The sequence below is a fragment of the Schistocerca serialis genome, chromosome 4 (assembly GCF_023864345.2).
Source record: "Schistocerca serialis cubense isolate TAMUIC-IGC-003099 chromosome 4, iqSchSeri2.2, whole genome shotgun sequence".
NCBI classification, from domain to species: domain Eukaryota; kingdom Metazoa; phylum Arthropoda; class Insecta; order Orthoptera; family Acrididae; genus Schistocerca; species Schistocerca serialis.
Genome location: NC_064641.1, coordinates 179,208,975 through 179,226,488, shown reverse-complemented (window position 1 = coordinate 179,226,488; position 17,514 = coordinate 179,208,975).

Genomic DNA, 17,514 nt, shown 5'->3' with positions numbered 1-17,514 from the left:
TCGGTCTGAGGCCTTTGTTTGATTCTAATATACTTCTCTTGGCCACGATTGCTCTTTCTTGCCAGTGATCAAAAATGTTCAAATGGCTCTGAGCACTATGGGACTTTACATCTGAGGTCATCAGTCCCCTAGAACTTACAACTACTTAAACCTAACTAACCTGAGGACATCACACGTATCCATGCCCGAGGCGGGATTTTAACCTGCGACGGTAGCAGTCGCGTGGTTCCGGACTGAAGCGCCTAGAATCACTCGGCCACACCGGCCAGCTTTCCAGTGCTAATATGCTTTTGATGTCCTCCTTGCTCCGTTCGTGATGGGTTATTTTGCTGCATAGGTAGTAGAATCTCTTAACGTCATCTACAATGTTACCACGAATCCTAGTGTTAAGTTTCTCGCTGTTATCATTTCTGCTACTTCTAATTACCTTTCGTCTTTCTTCGATTTATTCTCGATCCATATTACGTACTAATTAGACTGTTCATTCGATTCAGCACTTCTTCACTTTCACTCAGGATAGCAACAACATCTGCGAATCCTATTATTGATAGGCTTTCGCCTTTCTTTTATTTACATCACTCCTTTTTCGATGCACAAATTAAACAGTGGTGACGGAAGACTACATCACTGTCTTTCACTTATTTTCATCCGACCGAGCGGTCTAGGGCGCTGCAGTCATGGACTGTGCGGCTGGTCCCGGCGGAGGTTCGAGTCCTCCCTTGGGCTTGGGTGTGTGTGTTTGTCCTTAGGATAATTTAGGTTAAGTAGTGTGTAAGCTTAGTGACTGATGACCTTAGCAGTTAAGTCTCATAAGGTTTCACACACACATTTTCCATCCGAGCTCTTCGTTCTTGATCGTCCACTCTTATTACTCCCTCTCGACTCCTGTATCTACTGTATATAATCCGTCTCTCCCTATAACTTACCCCAATTTTTCTCAGAATTTCGAACATCTTGCACCATTGAACATTGTCAAACGCTTTTTCCAGATCGAAAAATCCTATGAATGTGGTTTGGTTTTTCATTTGTCTTGCTTCTGTTATCAACAGCAACGTCAGAATAGCCTCTCTGGTGCCTTTACCTTTTCTAAAGCCAAACTGATGATCGTATAGCCAGTCCTCAGTTTTATTTCCCATTCCTCTGTATAATACTCTTGTCAGAAACATGGATGAATGAGCCGTTAAGCTGATTGAACGATAATTCTCGCGCTTGTCAGCTCTTGCAGTCTTCAGAATTGTGAAGATCCTATTTTTCCGCAAGTCAGATGATATGTCCCCAGACTCATAGACATTCTACAAACCAAAGCGAATAGTCGTTTTTTTGCCTTTTCTCTAAATGATTTTGCAGTTATAAACTGAAGTCTCCATTTATGTTAAGTAATGGTCCGTAAACTATGAACTTCATATGCATCTTCGTTGATCTGGAGTAGTGTGCCGAACTCGGTTTTCCGTTGGGTTGGTGGACATGATTTAGCCACACATACATTGGAAGTCTTGTGCTGGCTGTGTTTGTAGAGGTCTGCAGTTAATGACTGCCACATGGATAGCACTCTGTCTCACGCAAAACATGCAGTTGTACAAGAGTTGAATGCAGGCTATACAACCGAGACAGATCGAGAGAACAACAGAAAAAAGAAGCAAATGGTTAAATGTGTGATAAACAACCTGCCAAGCTAAAGAGCAGTGTATTACCTACCCGGTGGCTGCAACATACGACTACTGAAATGATTGTGTGTTCTACCCTAAGCAGTGCTGTTTAAGTGTTTTAAATTCTAGAAAATAGTATTTACAGTTTGCTTCTCTGTACTCTCTATCAATCACAACCATGCGGTGTCAGGTAACAAATACTTTGCACAACAGTTGCTGCGTTGTTTGTTCAACATTCTGCAGTATGTAGACTGCAGTGATAGGAATACATGTTAGCTGACTACTGCCTTGGATGCCTTCGCAGAAAAGAGAACCGTCTGCGTCTAAACTGATACGACAGGAAGTAGACAGAGTAATCATTTGAGATGGGTCGTAATGAGGTAGATGATGATGCATTGTAAGCAGAGGAAGACGGTATGGCAGGTTATTTATAGCACATTTAACCATTTTCTTTTTTCCGCTGTTCTCTCAGGCTTTATCAGTCGTATGGAATCGCTTACAACTACATGTTTTGGGTGTGAACCAAGGCGGTCATGCACTTTTAGCGTAACATAGTCGTTGCTACTGAGCTCTCCTCCTATGACACACTGGTACCACTCACAAGAAAAACTCGTCAATCTATCCCAGAACGTTTGCTCAGTATTGTTTTATCATCTTGTATTTTGGTCCTATCAGCATTAGGTCACAGGCGAAGTCTTCTACTCACTATAGTATGTGCAGCTTCCTAGCTGACTGTATGTTGAAGGGCTGCTGGATGGTGGTATGTACTTATTTTGTAGTGTATTCAACGTAAGATCAATGTTGTCGGTTCAATATTCTTTGTAGCAAGCGTAAGTTCATAGAATAAGAGTTAGTCTTCACTTGTTTAGCTGGAGATTCTGTTGATTTTAGCACCATTTACGCTATTTGTGCTCTTGCTGTCACTGTATACATTTTAAAAGTGTAAAGACACATAATTTACAAGATGTGAAGTGAGCTCTGTCGGTACAATATTCGTCACAGCAAACATAAGAACCATACCTGGACGGTGAGTATACACTTACTGAACTGGAAATTTCATTGATTTCAGTGCCATATTCAGTATTTACAATGTCACAGTATTCGTTTTAAAAGTGTAAGACTAACACTCTTTACACGATATGAGGTGAGACCTAGCAGTGTAATACTCGTTGTAGCAAGCATATGAATCACTACTGGAGAATACGCGTTGCAAATGAGTGTTCATGTTCTTTCAGTCTCTTTTTTTAATAAATAAATGAGCTGAGATTACAGCAGTTGAGATTTTAAGGACGGCAATACTTTAGGCAGACATGCAGTGTGTTACTCCTCAATGAGCAAGTAATCTGTGTAATTCTTCTGCTATCTCTACCGCAAGAATCTCATTTTTCCGCAGGATACAAGAACACCCACCCACTCACCTATCCACACACACACACACACACACACACACACACACACACACACACACACACACACACACACACACACACAAAGCTGTTATTCGGTACGGTGGAGAATCTGAAGATATTTACCAGACAGCCCTTGGATAGTTCACCTGAAGAAGCAGAGTAAACGCAAGCAATGATGGGTTACAACCTCACACAGCAGCAGAGGCTAGTGAGTAGGGGATTACTCTCCACCTTTTGGAGTTATAGTAGGCAGACAGGTTCACAGTGAGATGACTTCTATAAAGATCCACAACTATCTCATTTCCTTAGGACCAATTATTTCATTGTTTGTGCTACATAAAATGATTTTACTTAGCAGAGGGCTATTTTCATACAGTGCTGTCAAATCCCGAAGCTCGGAAGCACACTGCTGTTGACCATTCGGTTCTTCATCCATGCCGGCCGGGGTGGCCAAGCGGTTCTAGGCGCTGCAGTCTGGAACCGCGCGACCATTACGGTCGCAGGTTCGAATCCTGCCTCTGACATGGATGTGTGTGCTTTCCATAGGTTAGGTTTAAGTAGCTCTAAGTTCTATGGCGCTGATGACCTTAGAAGTTAAGTCCCATAGTGCTCAGAGCCATTTGAACCATTTTTTTCTTCGTGGTATGGTGATTCGACGACCAATCCACCTGTCATGAAAATTGCTTTTCAATACCACTTCAACAGCAAGCGAGCTACGTGGCGGACATCCATCATGTTGGAAGTATATCGCCATTCCGTCATGCAGTGAAACATCTTGTAGTAACACGGGTAGAACATTACGTAAGAAATCAGCCATCGATAAAATGGGGGCCAATTATCTTTCCTCCCATAATGCCGCACCATACATTAACCTGCCAAGGTCGCTGATGTTCCACTTGTCGCAACCATTGTGGATGTTCCGTTGCCCAATAGTGCATATTATGTCGGTTTACGTTACCGCTGTTGGTGAATGACGCTTCGTCGCTAAATAGAGCGCGTGCAAAAAATCTGTCGTCGCCCCGTAATTTCTCTTGTGCCCAGTGGCACAGCTGTACACGACGTTCACAGTCGTCGGCATGCAATTCCTGGTGCATAGAAATATGGTACGGGTGCAATCGATGTTGATGTAGCACTCTCAACACCGACGTTTTTGAGATTCCCGATTCTCGCGCAATTTTTCTGCTACTGATGTGCGGATAAGCCGCGACAGCAGCTAAAACACCTACTTGGGCATTATCATTTGTTGCAGGTCGTGGTTGACGTTTCACACGTGGCTGAACACTTCCTGTTTCCTTAAATAACGTAACTATCCGGCGAACGGTCCGGACACTTGGATGATGTCGTCCACGATACCGAGCAGCATACATAGCACACGCCCGTTGGGCATTTGAATCACAATAGCCATATATCAACACGATAACGACCTTTTCCGCAATTGGTAAACGGTCCATTTTAATACGCGTAATGTATCATGAAGCAAATACCGTCCGCACTGGCAAAATGTTACGTGACACCACGTACTTATACGTTTGTGACAATTACAGCGTCATCTATCACAAAGTGGTCCAACTAAAACAGTCATATATCTTTACGTACTACACGAATATGTAATAAAAATGGAGGTTTCTATTTTTAAAAACGCAGTCGATATCCGTTTGACCTGTGGCAGTGCCATCTAGCGGGCCAGCCATAGCGCCATCTGGTTTCATCCTTCAAGGTAGACAAGTTTAGAAGTTCTTTGTAGTTTTTTTCGTTTGTAGCTTATTTCGTGAGATCTTTGGTCCGGTCACGATCAATGGACCACCCTGCATAAGGTATTTTAAAAGTTTTAGCTAGATTTAACAACATGTCTTCGACATGAAAGAAGGCAGAAACTTGGGTTACGTTTCGATCTACGAATTTAAACTAAATTTAACCTGGCACTAGTTCTAACTTACTAAAACACGTGATCGCCTGTCCCTAGTGCTGCTAGCACCCCCACGCGCTTATTCATTGCACAACTGTGAGCATATGCTTAAAATTTCATTTATCAACTGGGCGGACCACCACCGCACTGACGTCTGCAGGGGGTGGCAAAAATGTGGAATAACCAGAAACACTACACATTGCCATGACTAATATAGTGCATTAAACAGTTGCCACTCGTATCAGCTTCTAGTCGTCTTGGAATGGATAGGTATAGGTCCTGCAAGGTTTTCGAGCGAGTCTTATACCGTTTTTACTGTAAAATAGTGGTTAACTTCAACTAAGACGATGGGGATGGAAAGCGATCAGGCGACCTTCTCATCAAAGTGGACCACAGAGGCTCAATAACATTGAGATCGGGTGACTTCGGTGGCCAGGAAAGATGCAACAATTCATCCTCGTGCTCATAAAACCGTCCCTGGACAATACGAGCGGCGTGGACAGGTGTACAGTCGACTGGGAACACAGCATCACCACTAGGGAGCAAACATTGCAACATGGGGTGGATCCGATCAGCCATATGGTCACGTATTTCTTGGCATTAAATCGACCTTCCAGAGTAACCATGTGACCTTTTCAGTACGGTATGACTGCTAAAATCACCGCCGATTCCCTCGTCCCCACGTTTTACCCTTGGGAAAAATTGGACAAAAGTTGGAAGAGGTGTGAAACAAGACTTGCCCGGCCAAATGAATTTGTTCAGTTGCCCCATTGTCCAGGGTTTTTAGGCTTCCAGCATGCTCTGGAAAACCCTGCTTCTGGAGATCCCCTGTGCTGTTTTGGTGCTGACAGGATTTGTGAGTGCGACATGCAGTGGCAGCTGGCGTCCTCTCGTAACAATCCTCTCACCGACTGTCTGTCACGACCATTCAAAATACACCTCCATCCGTGTTGTGACTTAGTCTATAATGTTTTATCGCTCTGTCGGCGTGCGGCATAAATAATCAATACTTTGACTCTTGAAACACCAAACACTTCGACTACCTTAGTTAAGGAAGTACCCAACTCTTTGCCCACGGTCGGTTTCACTTGACTCCGACATAATCCACTCACAACTAAGCTCTGACCATACCTGGAGCTTACAGCGTACCGAGGGCATCGCACATGCACCGTTCGTGGTCGAATATAGCAGCACAAACTGCAAGTTTGCTAGTATCTGCATTTATATTCAAACATGCACACGTTACGCTTTTTCCATATTACTGTACAACCTCTGGATGTGGAGTATTTCTCAACGATTAGACCTCTGGATGTGGAGTATTTCTCAACCATTACCTGCCTCAACAATAGGTTGGTCACAAGGGGAGCACTGATTTCGCATTGCTAAAGTGTGCGACTTATTTTTAGTCGATGTACTGTATATATGGTGAAATGTGGCTTCGCATGGCAATAGCAGTGGATGTAGTAATACCACGAGAATTATGGAGAACTGATTGCAAAAATTACTGTCTGAAAACAGAAAGTTTGAGTGTATACGAAATTAAGTTTTAAATACAGTTTCTTTTTCACGAAACTCCGATGCATATGACGAACATGAGCAAAAAGTTGGCGAAATTACAGGAAATAAGTGTTTTCAAATAATTAAAAACTATAGTTCCGACCGAAAATTGTTACTCATGAGTAGGGCTTAAAGAGATTGCTATTTTATAAGTATTGACTGCTGTCTTATGTTTCGAGAAATATGGAAAAAACTGTTAAAACTCAACAACAAACTTGTTCCATATGTATCCGAGCACGTATGAGAGTCCAAGCATTCTGTAACGGCATAATGTTAAATTTACAAAAATTATTACCTGAGAAAAATAAGAGCATATAGGAAATGACATTTTAAATGGCGTTCTTTTCATCAAATCAGATCCAAACATGGAAAAAAAGATGTGTACATTAATTGTCATTTTAGTAATTTCATATTATCACTGTATTATTTTTTATGTAATACCGTTAGCGTTTCACTTATTTAATGATACTTACGTTGTACGGTTTGCTAGTTTCTTTAACACTTCCTTTATTATTTCAGTACTTAATTATTTTTGTTACCAAATAAAAAATATGCAGCATTTCAAGTAAGTTTAGTAAATTTTATTTATTTTCACAAATGCTTAATAACACTACTGCCCATAAAATTTGTACAAAAACCTATAATGAATTCTATGTTATACACATTACCTAAACTGATAAAATTATTTATCGGGGCAAATTCTTGTTTTCTTTCTTGAGGGTAATCGTTTGATTCATTTTCTTGTTCTTCGTGTTCCACATTTTTGTGAAGTATGCTGAAAGTATCAAGAAAATCTTCAACGTTTAGCTTTGCGACTCAACAACATTGTCGTTGAGAAGTTCGTCGCAAGCGCGGGCCGTTTGCAGGGTTGATCCCCTCACTCCCCTCCTCCCACCCCCTTCCCCTCTCCCTCCCCCTCACCGCCCAATCCTCCATCCACAACCACCCACTGCAGCAGTATCAGTAACTGAGTAATAAAATGAAGCGTCCATGTTCGGAGTGCAAGTAGTCAGTATTAATCTCCATCTAGCGCATCACTGTAAGATGTTGATTGCGTCCACGAGACTGAAAAAAAAAATGAAGTACCTATCTGATTAAAACTGTCGTGTCGTACCTAGCCTCTCCGCTATATCCTCTCTTCCAGTATTGCTAGTTCCGCGAGTTTCGCAGCAGAACATCTGTGAAGTTTGTGAGGTAGGAGATGGGGCCAGTCACAAGTATAGCTGTGAGGATGGATCCTCAGTCATACAGCACTTGCCTGCGAAAGGCAAAGGTCCCGATTTCGAGTCTCGGTCTGACATACAGTTTTATTCTGCATGAAGTTTCGCACCAGCGCACACTCCGCTGCAGAGTGAAAATTTAATTCTAATAGTAATAGTTGAATCATACATAGTCGTCTAATACAGGGTGCCTAGCAAGGTGTTTTCGCTTATTGTTAGTGAACAAATCAAGCAAATCGTATTAATGGAGTTTATTACAGTAAGTAAAACTGAAAATACTTAACTTGGCGTATTCAAAAGATTGCGACATGCAAATAATCAATCTACTTCGGTATACACAAGTTCAATGCAAGCAAAACAAAACAGTTCACAAGTCACTGTGCAGCGTTTGTATGGCGGCTCGTCGGCCACTCCGTCCATGGCTAGGCGGCGCGGCGCTTATATTCTCTTCGTATAGAAGCCGCTCCTGTCTTGGTGTTGTTCTACTCAGGGTACTATTGGCTGACGTCGTCTACAGCCCTCTCTCCTCTTCCGTTCTTCATAGTCTTGCCGGCGCATTTCATTACGCCGGAACGATCGTAATAATAAAATAATAACTTGGCTGCAGGTTGTAGAAGTTTTTTTAATTCTTCAAGAAATGTCAGCAATTTCTTCTTTAAAAGACATTATCACAAATAAAAGTTAAGGTACTTAGTAAACAAACACGCCCAAAAAAACGCAAGTTTTTCTATGTCAGTTTTTAATCCTTACAATTAATAAATTAATGTTGCCTTTCCCCTCTGGTGTTTAACGTATACCTTGAAGAGATTATTGTGAAAGGCTTAGATGGGAAAAAAGGAATATGTATTGGTGGAAAGAGAATAGAATGTATAAGATTTGCTGATGACATGGTATTAGTGGCAGAAAGTGAGCGGACAGTGAATAATATGTTGATAGATGTGAATGAAGCTTGTGTGGAATATGGGATGCAAATAAACGCAGCAAAAGCAAAGAGTATGGTCTAGTCGCAGACTGTCCGATATTAAAATAGGACACTCTACCATTAGACAAGTAAGTGCAGTTACGTATCTTGGAAGCACAATAACAGAAGACTTGAGATGTCACCAGGAGGTGAAAACTCGTATCGCCATAGCGAAGGAGGAATTCAGCAGAAAGAGGAGAGTCTTATGTGCCAAATTAGATAAATGTCTAAAGAAAAGGCTTGGCAAATGTTTTTTTCTGGAGTGTGGCACTCTATGGGGCAGAAACATGGACGCTGAGGCAAGAGGATGAAAAAAGGTTAGAGGAATTTGAGATGTGGATGTGGAGGAGAATGGAGGGAATAAGCTGGATGGAAAGAGTGAGTAATGTAAAAGTATTGAAAATAGTTGGTGAGAGAAGATGTCTCTCAAAGTTTGTAATAGAAAGGAGAAAGGACTGGTTGGGACATTCATTGAGAAGCGATTGCTTCTGACACCAAATGTAACAGTTGTGATACTAAATGTAACTGGGTTTTCTCTTTTGATGCTAGTCAATTGTCAGGATGAGCATTCTACAGCCTTCTGTCAGGGTGAAAATACTAAATTAGTTAATTTTTCTCTCTTAACAACATGTTGGCAGGGTGGGTTCTTCCTTGGCTCGGGTATGAGGTAGAATGAGACAGCATTTTTACATAAGATAACTTTTATTGAAGATTTGTAAAACTGTTTCCTTACTCGATGTTCTGGCTCGGAGAACGGCAGCTGTGTCGTTTTCGAAGCCTTCTGCTGCGGCAGCGGCGGCGTCTGATTACGCGTGGCAGTGTGTATCTCGTGTCACCGTCTCGCCGAGTTGACTGGAGACTCACAGCGCGAGGTGGCCCATTTAATTATTGCGAGCGAAGTCGTGCATCTGATGGTGATACCTTGGATGTGGCGTTCCATTGTTTCTCTTCTCAAAGCGGCCGCGTGTGTTGTGCGTCGGCCAGCGGAGCGGCGCCGCGGGGGAAGGCCAGTGTCCCGGACTCGAACAACCGACTCCCGCTTGCCAGTCTTCGGCTATCAGATCTTCATCCCAGCCTTCCCGTCCTCACGAGTCACCCGGGTATGTAAAAATCAGACTTGAAATACCTGCCTTCTGGCGCCGAGGCTGCTGCTTGCTATTCCATTACAGCGGCGGACTTGGTGCGTCTGTGTATGATGTAGTTTCTTCCAGCATGACGGTCTTCAGCACCAAAACTGACGGAAAACTACTGCTACTCTCTTCTCTTTTCTTCGTCTCGAGCCCACTGCGTCTCTCGTATTTATTCACTTAAGTTCAATGGAGGTGAACGACTTCACGGTCATTGCCTCGTCTGTCACGTTGAAAAGCTTCTCGAAGAGTCTTCTTAACGTCGGTCATTGGCTCTTGGAATGTAGGCGAGGGCCTTTGCTCACATGTGACAACTGAGAAACATATGAGATGGTCGGGTGATGCCCTGACGGCTGAATCGACAGCGTCCGCTTATGTGGAACTTGATGACTTCACGGTCATTGTCTCTTCTGCTCTACTGTTCTGCCCGCTGTTTGCCGGTATGTAATTCTCTAAACTAAACCAAGTTTTTCATTTATATTCTAATTTCTACTTCACTTTGATTTTACTAATTAATTTACTTAAGTACCACTCAACACTAGCAAGTGCTTAGGAAGGATTGGTTTTTAGGAGAAGGCTGAGGGGAAGAAGGACATACAAGGTGATAGACGACAAAAGGGAAGAGGAAATTATGCAGACCTGAAAAGGATGGCAGAAGACCGGATAGCCTGGAGAACTACCATGTGAAAACTTGCCTTTCAGCTGAATACTAATGATGATGATGATAATGGTGATGATGATGAATTAATAAAATTGAAAAGCCGTTGAAACGATCTAGCCAATTATCTAGGGAGATTTATTTTAAGAAATAATTGATATTTTCACTTTTTCTAACCAGTACTTTTTTGGTTACCTCCAGCTGCTCTTACAGTCTGTTGCAAGTATGGGAACGTGAATATCAACGAGTTATAGAGACCGGATTTTTAACGTTGTTTTCAATGTGCTGTTCCTAGAAACGGATCTTTTAAAGCCCTATAACTTTTTCGTTTAATGTGCTCGATCGGAGCTATGGTATTTAAGAAAAACCGTTTTTTTGCAATTCCACCTACTTTGTGGCCATGTTAGCCGTTTTGTATTAAGTTTAATAAAAAAAGAAACTGTTTAAAACTTAATTTTCTGTTCATTAATATTAGGCCAACACAAAATTCCTTAGTTGTCATACATGCTCGCATACATTTCGGACGAGTCTGTTGTCGTCTGGATGTCTCTCGTGACTCTGTTAGATAGCAAATTGAAAACTTGTGAAGAGTCAATGAAAACTTCGTTCTAAATGTAGCTTTTGAAAGTGTTCCATGAAGTATGTGCACACATTTGAAAAGTATTACAGTGTAAAGTCGAATATTTATTCTGAAAGTAGTATTACAATATACGTATGTTAAAATGAAGCTTACTTTTCTGTTTTCCTATATATACAAGATACAGTCTTATGAAACCAGATTTTTCCTTTTGAAGCTAATTCTTGACATAGGCAGTGAGAAGGCAAACGATCTTAAAAGTTTTTTTTTACCTTTATAAAAATGATGTTTGAGACACCCAAGCTACCCAGGACCAATATCTTTATCCTCCTGAGAGTATCTGCTTCAATAAGCCTTTCAGCAGATGTCCAGTACTTTTTACAAGTTAGATGAGCTCCTTCACGAATGACATTAACGTGCAGTGAGCTACCCTAAACAAAAACGCATTCTACGCACATCGCGTGACATAGACTAATAGCAATCCTGATAAGATGACAAATTCGGATGTTCTTTGCAACGTTGGATCTTGTTAAACTTCGTTTCACTCCACAGTTGTTTCCCGAGAGCCATTTCAGTTGTTCTACCGCCACCAACATGTAAGGATACTGTTCAGAAGTATATCATTACGTGAGCTCCCTTGAAACCGAAGCACATGGTAAACAACCGACACGAGGATAACTGACTGATGGCTCCAGAGTTGACATTTTTTCCCTGAAACACTCTTAACGAGAGACATGCATACGGTTGCCTATTTCGCACATGAATGCGGTCCCAAAAACATGGAAACCGCTTCATTAAAACTTTTTTACGTACCGCGTCTGGGCGCCGCTGTTTTTAATGGAGACCACCTTGTTACCACGATGACACGCAGCTCGCGGGGGTAATGGGCGGCGTTTTTTGCTACCACGCAAGTCGCCAGCAGACGCCAGCAGACGGGCTCGTTACCGCGGTAATTACTGGCGCCGCCGCGCCCCCGCGCGGCGCTGCCGTCTGGTACGCTCGCAGTTTACGATCAACCGGGAGGTGCAGCTGATTAAATGCTGCACGATATATAGCAGGCGATGCAGTCTCCTTTCATCGTAACCAGTAGACGACTGAAACAGCATTTTCGGTCTGCAGTTTCAGGAGATAGCATTAACGCGAAACGTTAGGGTGCGATCTTCAGTCTCTGGCTCTTTATTGGCCATCAATGTCATGAGTTTCACTACTTTGGGACTAGCCGTGAGGTCAAGAGTAGTTGTATATCCTAAGTTACAACGTAACAGTTTTGAAGCCATCTACGGGGTTAGCAAACATTGCTTAACGCATTAATATTAGACCACAGAATTAGTTCAAATGGTTCAAATGGCTCTGAGCACTATGGGTCTTAACATCTGAGGTCATCAGTCCCATAGACTTAAGAACTTGGTTCAAATGGCTCTGAGCAATATGGGATTTAACTGCTGTGGTCATGAATCCCCTACAACTTAGAACTACTTAAACCCAACTAACCTCAGGACATTACACATATCCATGCCTGAGGCAGGATTCGAACCTGCGACCGTAGCTGTCGCGCGGTTCCAGACTGTAGCGCCTAGAACCGCTCGGCCACTAGGGCCGGCAGACTTAAGAACTACTTAAACCTAACTAACCTAAGGATATCACACACATCCAAGCCCGAGGCAGGATTCGAACCTGCGACCGTAGCGGTCGCGCGGTTCCAGATTGAAACGCCTAGAACCACTCGGCCACAACGGCCGGCCACCGAATTAGTCCTGCGGAAAGAAACAGAAATAATTCTCGCTATTATTTCGGAATAATGGGAGATTTTTAAACGTTCTTTGGCTTAGCAATTCTGTTGAAATACTTTCTTCTATACAACATGCCTGACTCATGTGGTCTGCATTGTAATTTGTATTATTTGTACTGCAATTTGCTACTGAATGGCCGGGCATGGGTGTGTGTGATGTCCTTAGGTTAGTTAGATTTAAGTAGTTCTAAGTTCTTGGGGACTGATGACCTCAGCAGTTGAGTCCCATAGTGCTCAGAGCCATCTGAACCATTTGAACTAATTCTGTGGTGTAATATTAATGCGTTAAGCAATGTTTGCTACCCCCGTAGATGGCTTCAAAACTGTTACGTTGTAACTTAGGATATACAACTACTCTTGACCTCACGGATAGTCGCAAAGTAGTGAAACTCATGACATTGATGGCCAATAAAGAGCCAGAGACTATAGATCGCACCCTAACGTTTCGCGTTAATGCTATCTCCTGAAACTGAAAACTACTGAATGCAGATCATTTGCCTGTATGAATGTTTATTCCTATCACTGTGTTTAAAACACGTCAGAGTTCATCCCACTTTATTTGGGCTCTTGTGTCATACAACATAATATCAAGTTTATAGTTAAGCAAAAAAGATGTGGTACGTTGTTCTATCAGATATGTTTTCCTGAAATTCTTGAAGAGTTTGTCTTTTCCACTAATTTTAAATCAACTAAATCACATGTAAGAATGACAATGATAAGTACGGATAAATTTAGAGTTGAATGTTGTATTTTATAGTAAAAAGCATGAAACCAGCGAGAATACAAGTACCCGTAAGATGTGGCTACCCATTCTGATTAGCCACATCTCGTTCGGGCAACAGGCGAAGGGAAGAATTAGCACATTCTTTTGGAAGTTTAATGACGGATGTGACTGACTGGAATGAGTGTGCTAAATCCCGGTGCTTTTACTTCTGGTTGAATTTCCTGCTTCCTGTAGTAACGATGTGGAGAGGCAGATGGGAAACCGTTAAGAGAGAGCGAGTGCTGGAGAGAGACGGAGGGCTGCACGGGGTTCATCGCTTGGGACATAGAAGGTGGTGTTCTTTCAAGGCTGGCAGTGAACTCACGGCCAGGGGAGGACGGGAGAACAGTGCTTCTTGAGAATGGCCGGGCTGCCACCAGGCACATACCAGACCATGGAGTGGCAGTGCTGGGGGACAATACGCAGGGATACAGCTGCAGTGTTAAGAAGCAGACCTCACCTACCGAGCGAGTTGGCACAGTGGTTAGCACACTGGGCTCGTATTCGGGAGGACGACGGTTCAAACCAGCGTCGGCCATCCAGTTTTAGGTTTTGCGTGATTTCACTAAATGGTGCAATGCAAATGCCGGGATGGTTCCTTTGAAAGAGCACGGTCGGTTTCCTTCCGCATCCTTGACCCAATTCAAGCTTGTACTATGTCTATAATGACCTCGTTGACGACCAGAAGTTAAATCCAATCTTCCTTTGAAACACCTACCGCCCCCCCTCCCCCCCGCACTAGTCTGTTCCCCATAGTCTTAGCTAACTTGCAGGCCATACCACGCACACAGAGGTTAACGAGAAAAATTACCCCTTGGTGTCAGAGATTTCAAAGAAATGCATCTCTGGGTTTGCGAAAGCATGAGCTCTCACCACAGGTAACATCTTTAGAAAGTTTATCCAAAACACCACAGAGTTTGACTTTACTGTGTGGCTGGTGGCTCAGCAAGGCGACGCCAAGAAAGTAGGAAAGTTCTTTCTTTTTTGTTTTCCCACAGTGTCGAAACTTGCTAGTGGAAAATAAAAGTATCCTACATTCGCAAAATGGCCTGTGACGCAGGTTCTGTGTCCCACTTTTGAGAGTGAAATGGTGGGTAACGCAGGTAATTGGAAAAATTGTTTTACATAGCCACTTAAGGATGTATGAAATATAAAAAAAAATACTACTGGTCAGTGTTAGCCCTAAATTTGGTCACTGGTCGTAAAATTTATATCTCATGACTAACAGCCGCCAGGCCGAGATTAGTTTTTTGACATTCAGAATTCAAGATCCAACTGCTTGAGATGGAAGAGGAGCGACGCCACCCGGGGAGATGAGAGAAGACACTTCCGTTCCATATGTGGGGAGAAAGGGGAGCTGATATCCGAGGTGAGACGGGGGGTCTCCTCGAGCAGACACCATTATGGGTCGATGCCACCCATTTCTGGAGCCATTAAGAATACATTGCAGCAACAGCACGATGGGGCTGGATAGGAGTGTTAACTCGTTGACTTTTGATCGGCCGTTCTTCCCCGGTAGTATTCTTGTCTTCATTTACTCTCATCCTTCCGCCTTGTTCTTTAACTTCGGGATATGGTAACGATGGAAGGAAACTGGCGTAGTCATATGCTACACCTTTCCACTTCAGAAAGTTCCCATCAATGGCGTGTAATCATTAATTTGACCGCCTATATACTACTTGATTCAGAAATATTTATAATGAATGTGTAATTCCTTCAATCCTTTAAATGTAAATTACATGCATGATGTGTCACCTTGATTTTCCTTTCATGCTTAATGACACAGACGTCCATAAACGGAACCAATGTAAAGTCAATTGGGAACCACTAAGGATACAGAGCCCAGCCCCCGACAACTAACCGAGTTCTTTAAATTCCCTAGCAAATATTAATTACTGAGTAGCTTTCTCACCCCGTAACTCTATAGATAAGAGCATCAAGGTAAAAAAAAATAGGTAAAGACACATCACAGACAAACTATCCGAATGGAGAGGAAATCAGTAAATGTGATGAACATGTACGGGTAACCTGAAGTTTACAATTTCAGAACCATTGGGTGACTTATTCAAAAGAAAGAGATCCACAAATTGAACACATCAATAAGGATTTGGAGCACCTCTGACTCATATGGAGTTGTTGGATGCCCTCGTGAAGGATATCGTGGCAAATTCTGTCCAACTGACACATTAGACCTTTAAAATACCTGGTTCGATGGTCCTGCTCATAATGCTCCAAACGTTCTCATCCGGCAACCTCGCTGGCCAATGTACGGTTTGACACGAACGAAGACAAGCTGTAAAAGCTCGCGCCGTGAGGGTGGGCATTATCTTCCTGAATTATAAGCCCAGGATGGCTTGCTACGAAGGTTAACAAAACGAGGAATACAACATCGCCGACGTACCGCTGTGGTATAATGGTGCCGGAGTTGACAACCACAGGTACCTTTTTATGAAATGATAAGGCACCAGAGACCATAACTCCTGGTTGTCGAAATGTATAGCAGGCATCGGTCAGGTTGGTATCCCACCGCTGCCGGGGGCGGCCTTGAAAACTTCTTCAGGCTCTAACCTCATTGACTCGGGTTGACTGTAGTCTTGAGTGATGAGTCACGCTTCGAACTGAACTCCTATGTTCAGCGAAGACGTGTCTGGAGACATCTTAGACAGCCGTGACAAACCATCGTGACTGTTACCCTCCACACAGCCCTTCAACCAGAAGTGATGTTTTCGGATGCCGTTTCTTTTCATAGCAGGACTCCTTTGGTTGTCATTAGGACCGGAAATCTCATATATATAGATATCATTATACGCCATCTATCAAAAAATAATCGCTATATCGATACATAGACGAAAAAAACATCAAACTACAGGCCTATAGAGATACTGGCGGCACACTGTAAACATACTGCTGGTTTTAGAACTGTAAATTTAGGTGCTGCTTTATTATTACACATTCTGTAAATCAACCAGCTGGCAGTATGGTTCAAATGGCTCTAAACAATATGGGAATTAACATCTGAGGTCATCAGTATCTCCGGCCGGAGTGGGCGTGCGGTTCTAGGCGCTACAGTCTGGAACCGAGCGACCGCTACAGTCGCAGGTTCGAATCCTGTCTCGGGCATGGATGTGTGTTATGTCCTTAGGTTAGTTAGGTTCAATTAGTTCTAAGTTCTAGGCGACTGATGACCTCAGAAGTTAAGTCGCATAGTGCTCAGAGCCATTTATTTCATCAGTGTAGACTTAGAACTACTTAAACCTAACTAATCTAAGGACCTCACACACATCCATGCCCGAGGCAGGATTCGAACCTGCGACTGTAGCAGCAGCGCGATTCAACAAAATGGTTCAAATGGCTCTGAGCACTACGGGACTTAACTTCTGAGGTCATCACTCCCCTAGAACTTAGAACTACTTAAACCTAACTAACCTAAGGACATCACACACATCCATGCCCGAGGCAGGATTCGAACCTGCGACCGTAGCGGTCGCGCGGCCCCAGACTGAAGCGCCTAGAACCGCTCGGCCATACCGGCCGGCGTGATTCAACACTGAAGCGTCTAGAACCGCTCGGTCACTGCGGTCGGCCTTATCTGAATAGGCTCGGTCGGCAGTGCAGGAATGCGTTTGGAAGTGAGGAAGATTGGGAGAGACGCGTTGCCGATCGCCGAGTAGTATGCTGTGTCCGATGTCGACCACCGAAGCGGGGATTGAAGCGCCGCTGGCCGCCAGACATCGACCCGCCGACTTTGCAGCTGCAATACGGAGCTGGGGCCGCTTCCACCGCCATCCTGCAAGGCTCAAGCCGTTCCACGCCACACCGCGCAGCACCTCACCGCACGGCAGCCTACAGCATCAGGCGGCAGTCGTCACGCAGCAGCGCTCTCAACAAAGCTAAGTGTTGG